Source organism: Schistocerca gregaria, chromosome 2 (genome assembly GCF_023897955.1).
Source record: "Schistocerca gregaria isolate iqSchGreg1 chromosome 2, iqSchGreg1.2, whole genome shotgun sequence".
Taxonomy (NCBI): domain Eukaryota; kingdom Metazoa; phylum Arthropoda; class Insecta; order Orthoptera; family Acrididae; genus Schistocerca; species Schistocerca gregaria.
This window is the reverse complement of record NC_064921.1, coordinates 754,667,060-754,679,039: the sequence shown is the minus strand read 5'-3', so window position 1 is coordinate 754,679,039 and position 11,980 is coordinate 754,667,060.

The window sequence follows — 11,980 nt, the reverse complement described above, 5'->3', positions numbered from 1 at the left end:
GCCATTCGTGCACCCACGTTCGTCGTTGAGTACAACATCGCAGGCGGTCCTGTCTGTGATGCAGCGTCAAGGGTAACCGCAGCTGATAGTCCATTCTGCTGCAAAGGTCGTCGAACTGTTCGTGCAGATGGTTGTTGTCTTGCAAACGTCCCCATCTGTTGACTCAGGGGTCGAGACGTGGCTGCACGATCCGGTACAGCCATGCCGATAAGATGCCTGTCATCTCAACTGCTAGTGATATGAGGCCGTTGGGATCCAGCACGACGTTCCGTATTACCCTCCTGATCCCACCGATTCCATATTCTGCTAACAGTCATTGGATCTCGACCAACGCGAACAGTAATGTCGTGATACGATAAACCGCAATCGCGATAGGCTACAATCCGACCTTTATCAAAGTCGGAAACGTGATGGTACGCATTTCTCCTCCTTACACGAGGCATCACAACAACGTTTCACCAGGCAACGCCGGTCAACTGCTGTTTGTGTATGAGAAATCTGTTGGAAACTTTCCTCATGTCAGCACGTTGTATGTGTCGCCACCGGCGCCAACCTTGTGTGAATGCTCTGAAAAGCTAATCATTTGCATATCACAGCATCTTCTTCCTGTCGGTTAAATTTCGCGTCTGTAGCACGTCATCTTCGTGGTGTAGTAATTTTAATGGCCACTAGTTTATGAAGTCACAACGTGCCAGACCACAAAAGTAATGTACAAATATTTGTCTGGTGTTCTCTCGACATCACATGTTGCAGATGGTATTTGTCATACAGACATGCAAAACATAAATTGAAACTTTATGCAAATACTTCATGTAAATACACTTGGCGTTTTTCATTATGTCACCTTCAAATGTCATACGAATTAAATAATATGACCAGTAACTAAAACAAAGGATTAATAATTAAGTTTGAGGGGAGTCGAACCACCGCATTAGACACGTTCGTTTTACGGCGCTTGAACGGTAATCACTTGACCACCATAATCTCTAACGTACAGCATCGCCCCTCAGATACATCAGTTACGTAATAGACACATAAAACTTCTCTTGCGAGTTTCTCGGAATTACCAGACTAGTACACCATACAACTTGCACATTATGTTGTTTTAATGGCCTACTCAAGGTGTACAAAGTTTGATGTAATCCGTGATCCCAACGTCATGGCCTCCCCTTCATAAGCATAGGTTAATTTTCTAATTCGATCTTCTGTCGGCTCTTAAATATTCAGAGCCACAGTTTTCTCCTAACTTTAGTAGTTCTATTTCTGTCACAGCAGAACTGAGACGTCATCTTCATCGGCAATAATGGCGTCCATCTTTACCTTGAATTTTGTGTAGTCGTCGTGAGCGTCAATAATTCGAAAGCCGTCGCCCGTATCTATCTACTGTATTCCTGCCTCGTAACAGTTTCTTCTACTGAAGTCTCGTTAGTCAGGAATGCTTTGTCTCCACGCTGAGGATTTCATCATCTCCCATTCTCCTCACTGGGACTGTATTTCTTTTCTTACTATTAATTTCAGTATTATTGGTAGCTGACGTACTTTCCGCGCCGCCCCTTTTCTTACTGCCTACCACCTCTTTACTAAATGCTGCTCGCAAAATTGTGCTAAATACTCGTACGTCCATTGCCTCAATACTATCGGGCCACAACCTATTCTCGACATCCCTTTTCCTTCTCTTATTACCACCTAACCTTCTGGGTGCATAATTCCTTTTAAAAGCCTGCAGCTCGCCCTGCTTTGACCTTGGTACAGATCATCGATCTGTTCGCACCAACGTGCAATCCCTGACAACTCATTTCCGCAAATTTTATTGTTATTTAGACTGTTGTCGGCGCTTTCTTCCTCGCCTATGAATATTTTCACTATTTCTATTGCTGCGGTGTTTCTAACGTGGTGGATTTATTGCATTCTGCACTAAAGCGTCAAAGAAACTGGTATAGACATGCGTATTCAAATACAGAGATACGCAAACAGGCAGAATACGGCGCTGCGGTCGGCAACGCCTATGTAAGACAGCAAGTATCTGGTGCAGTTTTAAGACCGATTACTGCTGTTACAATGGCAGTTCATCAATATTTAAGTGAGTTTGAAAGTGGTGTTACAGTCGCGTACGAGCGATGGGATACAGTATCTCAGAGGTAGCGATGAAGTGGGGATTTTCCCGTATGACCATTTCACGAGTGTACTGTGAAAATCAGGAATCCGGTAAAACATCAAATCTCCACCATCGCTGCCGCACGGGAAAAGATCCTGCAAGAACGGAACCAACGACGACGGAACAGAATCGTTCAACCTTACAGAAGTGCAATCCTTCCGCAAATCGCTACAGATTGCTACAATGTTGGGCCATCAACAAGTGTCAGCGTGCGAGCCATTCAACGAACCATCATCGATATTAGCTTTCGGAGCCGAAGGCCCACTCGTAAACCCTTATGGCTGCACGTCACAAAGCTTTACCCCTGGCCTGGGCCGGTCAACGCCGACATTGGCCTGCTGATGACTGGAAACATGTTGCCTGGTCGGCAGTCTCGTTTCAAATTCTATCGAGCGGATGAACATGTACGGGTATGGAGACAATCTCATGAATGCATGGACCCTGTGTAGCAGCAGGAGACTGTTCAAGCTGGTGGATCTCTGTAATTGTGTGGAGCGTGTGCACTTGGAGTGATGTCTGGATAAGACTCTGCCAAGTGACACGTATGTTAGCATCCTGTCTGATCGCCTACATACATTCATGTGCATTGTGCTTTCCGACGTTTCCAGCAGGACAATGCTACACCCAACGCGTACAGAATTGCTACAGAGCGGCTACAGGAACACGCTCCTGAGTTTAAAAACTTCCGCTGACTACCAAACTCGCGGTACATGAACATTATTGAGGATGTCTGGGATGGCTAGCAAAGTGCTGTTCAGAAGAGATCTCCACCCCCCTTGTACTCTTACGGATTTATGGACACCCCTGCAGGATTCATGGTGTCAGTTCCCTCCAGCACTACGTCAGGCATTACTCGAGTCCATGCCACGTCGTGTTGCGGCACTTCTGCGTGCTCGCGAGGGCCCTACACGATATTAGGCAGGTGTACATGTTTCTTTGGCTCTTCAGTGTATTATTACGCCCCATTCTCTTCTGCCGCGAGATATACCGCTTCTATCACACAGACAGTTGTTCGGTCTGATGTATTCATTGCTGGCGCTCAGTGTGCAAGTTGGTATTCATTTCGTCGCGTGGCTGCCGTGAGTCATTCCTGTGCACACCTCTCATTCGCTTGCAGCGGCCTGCTGTACTCGCTCGTGTACTAAATTCACTGTGTCTGCGCCGGTATTATTTCTTACGCAGGGGCCGTGAAAATCGGTCCGCGTTAGTTTGGCCCGCAGCGTATGCGGTCCTCAGTTTTCCGCGTTGTTGCTGACGTGGTGACGTCGCAGTGCAAATCCTCTACTGCGAACTGCTGCAGTACCTCAGCCTCTACCCCTATCTCTTTGAACCATATTAATGCGATGCCTATCACCGTCATTATATTCACCGTCATTGTGATTACTTCTGTCTGTTTATTTTTAAAATAATCGTGACTTCCTCTTCAGTGATGTTAATCCTCGACTTTTTCCAGAAACGCAGAAAAACTTTCATGATTCCTTCCTACGTATCTTTTCGAATCCTCTGCTGATCTTAAATGTGTCAGTTTTCGATAGCAGGATTCACAGGAATATTCCATGAAGTTTCTGCTCGTATTGTCATATAATTCTCGTCACAGTCAATCTTGCTTTACCTCGGACCAGTATTCCTCGCTAAATTTTTGCTTAAACTCGTTGAACGTCACCTGATCTGTATTCAAATTTAGTTCCCTTTGTTTAGCATCACCTGCAAATTCTCTGATAACTTCGTTAATCTTTTCCTGACCTGTCAAATATTCAGGAAAAATACTTTCACAATTTTCAGGAAATCCAATGGCTGTCTGCCAGTATGTCTTTTGGCGGGATCAAAGCGTTCTTCGCCCTCTAATAGTTTATTACGAGGTATTCTATCAGGCACATAACTGGATTTGTCCCTCATTTTCTTTTAGAGATCGCAAATTTTGCATTGAATTTGTGAAGTTTTTTGGTCACGGCTCTGTTCGCAAATATTAACCTGTTTGCTTATTTCTTTCTCAGAATCAACCACTATCTTTCTCAAATGTGAAATTTCATTTCTACATTCGACAACAATTTCGATTTTCAGACTGTAAGTAGCCTGTTCATATGCTTGTATATTGGCAGCGCTTTAGATTGCATTGATATCACTGACAGCACTGTGCACCCTCTGTAAGAGACTCTGTAGCTGGTCGGACTCGCAGTTAGAAGTTAATAGTCAGCAGTGATGGAGGTTGGAAGCAGTGTTAGAGCGAGCGGACGGTCTGAAGTGTGTCCGTCACGAAGATTTAATATTGCTTGGACATGGATTGTAAAATGTGGGTAATGGAATTATTGACGATTATACAATTTTTGGAACTGGATGTCACTGACAATTATATAATTTTTCGAACTGGGTATCACATGATTAAGGTAAAATCTGCTAAATACACTCCTGGAAATTGAAATAAGAACACCGTGAATTCATTGTCCCAGGAAGGGGAAACTTTATTGACACATTCCTGGGGTCAGATACATCACATGATCAAACTGACAGAACCACAGGCACATAGACACAGGCAACAGAGCATGCACAATGTCGGCAGTAGTACAGTGTATATCCACCTTTCGCAGCAATGCAGGCTGCTATTCTCCCATGGAGACGATCGTAGAGATGCTGGATGTAGTCCTGTGGAATGGCTTGCCATGCCATTTCCACCTGGCGCCTCAGTTGGACCAGCGTTCGTGCTGGACGTGCAGACCGCGTGAGACGACGCTTCATCCAGTCCCAAACATGCTCAATGGGGGACATATCCGGAGATCTTGCTGGCCAGGGTAGTTGACTTACACCTTCTAGAGCACGTTAGGTGGCACGGGATACATGCGGACGTACATTGTCCTGTTGGAACAGCAAACTCCCTTGCCAGTCTAGGAATGGTAGAACGATGGGTCCGATGACGGTTTGGATGTACCGTGCACTATTCAGTGTCCCCTCGACGATCACCAGAGGTGTACGGCCAGTGTAGGAGATGGCTCCCCACACCATGATGCCGGGTGTTGGCCCTGTGTGCCTCGGTCGTATGCAGTCCTGATTGTGGCGCTCACCTGCACGGCGCCAAACACGCATACGACCATCATTGGCACCAAGGCAGAAGCGACTCTCATCGCTGAAGACGACACGTCTCCATTCGTCCCTCCATTCACGCCTGTCGCGACACCACTGGAGGCGGGCTGCACGATGTTGGGGCGTGAGCGGAAGACGGCCTAACGGTGTGCGGCACCGTAGCCCAGCTTCATGGAGACGGTTGCGAATGGTGCTCGCCGATACCCCAGGAGCAACAGTGTCCCTAATTTGCTGGGAAGTGGCGGTGCGGTCCCCTACGGCACTGCGTAGGATCCTACGGTCTTGGCGTGCATCCGTGCGTCGCTGCGGTCCGGTCCCAGGTCGACGGGCACGTGCACCTTCCGCCGACCACTGGCGACAACATTGATGTACTGTGGAGACCTCACGCCCCACGTGTTGAGCAATTCGGCCGTACGTCCACCCGGCCTCCCGCATGCCCACTATACGCCCTCGCTCAAAGTCCGTCAACTGCACATACGGTTCACGTCCACGCTGTCGCGGCATGCTACCAGTGTTAAAGACTGCGATGGAGCTCCGTATGCCACGGCAAACTGGCTGACACTGACGGCGGCGGTGCACAAATGCTGCTCAGCTAGCGCCACTCGACGGCCAACACCGCGGTTCCTGGTGTGTCCGCTGTGCCGTGCTTGTACAGCCCTCTCGCAGTGTCCGGAGCAAGTATGGTGGGTCTGACACACCGGTGTCAATGTGTTCTTTTTTCCATTTCCAGGAGTGTACATTGTTCGCTCTGCAACAAAATGTTTCCTTTGCTAACCACATACCTATTAGTAGTCAGAGCCTACAGTAGTTAGATTCTTTTTATTTAGCTGGCTGTAGACTTGCTGCATTTGCTGTAGTTCGTGCCACGAAGATTTTTTGTGAGGTAGGTGACTTATTAAATGTATGGGTTATTGTTAGGATTTCTTCTTAAACAGGGCCATTCTTTTGTGATAATTAATACTCAGAGTGGGTTGCGTCTGTATATTGTGGGTCATAAATTTATTTATTATTATTATTTGAGCTTTTCATCATTACAGAGGCTTATCTCCAACATAATATTTTACTCGGAAATTACTGTATAAAAAAATAAAAGATCTTAAACTATATTTTCAAAATATTCCTCCAGTTGCTTCGATCTTGTGTGTCCTCTTCCTCTACGCCCATTCTCCTCATTCTGTGCTGTACATTTTGGAGCCAGGTGGTCATAGGTCGTCTTCTTCTTCTTCTTCTCCCCTCCGGTTCCCACTCCAGCATCTGTTTTGGTATTCTGGCTTCCTCCATTCTTCGTACATGCTCGTACCACTGTAATTTCTTCCTGTCCATCACGTCATATATTCTTTTTTTTAATTCCATTTTCCTTATTATTTCAGTGTTCCTTATCTTCTCCTTCCTGGAGACTCTTGCTGATCTTCTCCAGAAGTCCATCTCTAGGGCTTGTAATTTTTTAATGTGCTGCAGGTTAATTGTCCAGGTCTCTGTTCCATACAGAACGACACTCTCTAATATAGATTCGTATATTAATTTTTTAGTTTTGCTCATTACATTCCTGCTCCATAAGACCGAGTTAAGCATTCCAATGACCTTCCGTCCGCTACTAATTCTTTCATTGACTTCTGACTGATTTTCCCTCGCTTTCTAAAATGGATCCCAAATAACAGAAACTGTTTATTTTTTTGATTTTCTTTCCCTCAATGTATAGCTCACCTGAATCATTAGTCAAGTATTCTTTGGTAATTAATCCTCAAACCCCAAGTTTTGTGTGTTACTGCTAGTTGATTGCTCATATAGTTAGCGTCATCCCCATCTTGTGCTACGACTACGTGATCATCTGCAAACAAAAAACGATGTAGGTAAACTCCATCTCTTATTTCCAATCCCATACTATTACATTTACGAGACCATGTTCTAAGGCTAATGTCTATATAGGTTTTAAATAATAGTGGTAACATGGGACAGCATTGTAAAATGCCTTTGCTTGTTATAAATTTCTGTGAAAGTTCATTACTAACTTTCACTTGGCAAATGTTATCTTTGTAAATCTGTTGTATTATTTTAAACAAGGAAAGGTTTATGTTTGCCATATGTAGTGCTCTCCAAAGTAATTTTCTTGGAAGAGTATCATGCGCCTTTTCTAGATCTATGAAAATTAATCATTTTTTTTATTGTTGCCTATGTTTCTCCAAAATCTGTCGTAATGTGAAAATATGGTCTACACATGACCTCCCAGCCGTGAAACCACATTGTTCTTCTTGGGTTCGAAAATTTTTTCCAGTTTGTTATTAATTACCTTCGCAAAAATTCTCATTAATGTGTTTGTAACACAAACTCCTCGATAGTTTGAACAAATTTTGCGATCCCCTTTCTTAAAGAGTGTTCTGATACTTTCGTCTTGTAGGCTGTCAATATTAAAAGGCGAATTTTCATCTTTCTCAGTCCGGTTCGTTTTGTTTATGTTACTTGTATCATTCCTTGCATTCTTCCATATCCAAAAAGATTTAATTTTTACTAGATAGTGGCCTGTTCCACACTGGGCTCCTCTGTAAGATCTGACATCTGCTGCCTCGAAACTACTTGTTTTCCTAATGATAATATAATCTATTACAGAACAAAGTTCTTTAGTGTTCTGTTGTTAAGCATATTTATGAATGTCCTTGTGTTTGAAAAATGTGTTAGTAATTTTTAGATCAAATTGTTCACAAATTGCAATCAATCGTTCCCCATTATCATTATATTCCCCCTCTCCATGTTTTCCTACTATTCTACGGGGTTCTCTAATTCCTACTCTTCCATTCATGTCTGCTACGATAATCAGTTCCTTTATTCTATGGATTTTTTCAATAGTCTCCCTGAGGGTGGCTCAGAATGTATCTTTCTCCTTATCTTTTGTGTCGTTCGTGGGTGCATATACGCCAATAATCACAACTTCCCTGGCAAACAATGTCATTTCAACAGTTACAATACGTTGATTGATGAATGTCCAATTTGTGATTCTTCTTTTCCATGATTTCTTTATCATATTGGAGACTCCTGCTTTGCATGTTACTGCTTTTGATACCTCACTCCAGATATGTTCATAATTATCCAGTTCTTCCTCTCCTTGGCCTTTCTCCTTTGTTTCAGAGAGTACGACAGCATACATGTTGAATATGTCAAGTTGTGCAGGTAGTAAATTTATTTTAGTGGAAATACCTTGAACATTCCAGCAACAAAACGTCATTTTCCATTTCTGATCGCCATTTCGTCGTCCAAAGTTCCAATTTTTCCGAGGCATATTATTAGGTTTCTTAGGATTTTTAGGTTTTTATGTGAGTGAGGAGCTGGCCCACTGCACAATCCCCAGGACCAGGTAATTTTTACTCAAGGTTTTCTTCCTTTAGCCTTCAATAAGCCCATATCATACTACAAGGCACCAGTTGCTAGCTTTGGCCCACACCGGGTATTTTATTTTCGCGGTACCCACCATACCTGGCGAGCATTCCCCTATCCGCCATCTGGGGAGGCGCCTGATGGAAGACCAGCAAACTCCACACGGGGCTCATAAATGAATAGAATAAGTTTGAGCTGTATTTTTCAGGGAAAATTCTGTAGGTCTATGTTGAAACGATAAAGACAAGCAAAGTAAGAGTTCGTTCAGTTTCACTCAACAGTTTTAGAAGGTTCAGTTCCATTAAGCAATTTAAGTAAAAACCTAGTAGTTACACCTTCTCAGTTATTTCAGATTAAGTAAAAGTATATGTTTAGAAGTTTCAAGACCGAAGACCTATTCGTCCACTTTCGCTACTACTAAAGTTTCTATCGTTCCTTGTCTCTATGATTTCTAAGTAGAACCTTTAGTGATATCATTGGATCATTGGATAGTAGCCACTGCACCATCCGGACATCGGACTATATTGCCACGCCTCTCGGCCGACCCACACTCCTACCTAGCGCCGCCTACCCACAGTCTCCGTCCGTGTTCTCCATGCTCGCTACTTTGAGATTCCCGCAGGAAGTCGAGCGTAACTTGTAACGCCGGAAATGCATATCATCCTATTTCCATCTATTCTACTATCAATTTTTTTCTTATTTTGTTACCTGAAGATATGACATCTCTGTGTCGTTATATATTTTAATAATGCATTTATGTCGATGTATAATTGGTTTGTTTTTTAAATATTGTTTATATTTTTACGCTGGGTCTGGCCTAGGGAAGACTATGCTATCGAACGGTTACATCGATAGGTCGTGTGGAGAACCAAAGTGCTTAGGATCTTTGGTACTGTTAACTCTTCCGCGTGGAGCGCGGGCAAAAGGGATTCTTGCTGGAGTAGGGCGGTGGAGCAGGTGTGTTGAGTGATTCTCCCGCGGTTTGCCGCGCTTTCGGGGTTTGGCAGCATGTAATTGCGCTCGACTTGCTATGTAAGTTCCTGACATGGTGTCGCGGACGGGAAGCGTTAGCTGCCACACATCAAGAGCCCGTTTCGCCTGGTGACCGTGTCCAGAAGAAGGCGCGCCAACATCCAGCTTCTGCAACAGCTACGGCCAACAATAAGTAATTCTCCTCGATCGACGACTTCAAACCTTCAAGCAACTAGCAAGGAAGACTGAAAGCACGGAAGGTTTTAGAACTGGATGACAGACCTCAGCTTTTCAAATTGTTCTATTTGCATCACAAAATACAGCAACTTAGCATGAACCTTTGTTGCTCATTGTCCCAATTGCATTACCAAGTAGGGTCCCTTCCTTTTCCCGAATGAACCCGAGTGTCGTTGAAATTCAAACGACAGAATTAAAGTAATATCATTCCATTTCACTGCTTTAATTTCAAAGTTCAGTTAAAGTATTCATAGCTGGCTACAATATTTAGATTACACAAGCGCAAATTAAGAGTGAGTGTTTTGTTATCATATCTTAGCTTACCTGTGACTGCAGTTCAGTTTGGTACGTACTAAATTTTACTATTGTTAATTGTTCAAAATCATTTAATTCAAGTTCAAAGTTACATTTCTTATTTCTAAATTGCGTAGATTCAAGTAGCTTCTGAGATGATTGTTGAGGTAGCCCAAGACTAACCTTATTTTATTTTATTTCGAAGTGCTTCAGAAACGAAGTTCACTATTAATTTCAGTCACTAAATTAACTTTCAATTTTCCGGTTTTATTAATTCTTTTGCTAAAGTAAGTCAGAGTGTAGCGAAATTTATTACTTCTAACAAACATGCAGTTTTCACACAACACGTGTCAACCTTCAGTTGGCACGCTTTTAGTGCTAATTATATGTGCAATAACCTTTCTTTTTCAGTTATTATAGTAGTTGTCCATAGAACTGGTGACCATAATTTTCCCCAAATCTCAAATATCTAATTAACGCCAGTTAATTGTTAACGTAACGACCGCACGTTTACTTTCTTTATTAACTTTACCATTTTTCAAAAAATTAATTTCCACCAGTTTCATTTGCATTTTTCCTTTCACTTAGATGTAACACTTTCCTCCCTCTTTACCAACAGATTAACTTCGGTGACGATTGCTTTTCCCAAATTTCCATTAGGTACACGCGGTTAATTTTTTACTTTCATTAAGGTCGATAAGTGAGGGGGAGGTTACAAACTGTGCATCTGCACTGAAGGTCGTGGATCGTCACACATTTTCACTCGTTCCTGCTGATTCCGCATAAAGTCCCGATGCAGCTGACATCAACAATTCCTTCCTTTCCTTTTTTGCCCATATAGGATTATACACACAACGGGTTGCAACTACTTGCAATAATAATGCACTAGGATGGGTGACCATCCGGTCTGCTGCTGAGCGGGGTGCACTCTAGAGAGAGAGGGACATGTCGCTGTAGGTCATTTGTTTTCCGTTGTTCTATGGGGATGCATCAGTTGTATGACATAACCTGCGTTCGACTCGCATACAACTGCGTTTTCTGTGTGTGACTTAGAGCACTTGTTAACAGCAAACCTCTCAGTCATCAGAGGACTTCCATCCTGTTTCAACACATTCCTCTAGACGGACGAAGATTTCAGCCAGGCATTCCATCCACCTGCTGCTGGGCATAAAATCGAGACTTCAGTTTCATAACTACAGTGATCATAAGTTAGCGACATGTGTTTGTGAGGCACTACTACCCTCAGATATACATCTGCTTGACAGATGTCTTGTTTACGGAGTCCATGCCGGCATGACGTGTAATTTCACATGTCAAACACCGCTGCTATGTGTTTGTCTCTTTCCTTGTAAGAGGTATTCTCCGTTACTAAAGATCATTTTATATAGGACTGATGCGAGCATAGTATGATTTCTGAATCGCCATTGGATGTGAAAGGTGGGGGGCTATACACATCTGGAAAGCTATATTGTACGTTATCTCAAGGAATCGATGTTTTAAGGAAGTACTTTCTCATATCACAGCTTATCACCATAGTTTATCGTAGAGAAACCTGCAAGGAGAATGTCATGCGCTGGAAATGTTGTTGTTGTTGTGGTCTTCAGTCCTGAGACTGGTTTGATGCAGCTCTCCATGCCACTCTATCCTGTGCAAGCTTCTTCATCTCCCAGTACCTACTGCAACGTACATCCTTCTGAATCTGCTTAGTGTATTCATCTCTTGGTCTCCCTCTACGATTTTTACCCTCCACGCTGCCTTCCAATACTAAATTGGTGATCCCTTGATGCCGCAGAACATGTCCTACCAACCGATCCCTTCTTCTAGTCAAGTTGTGGCACAAACTTCTCTTCTCCCCAATCCTATTCAATACTTCCTCATTAG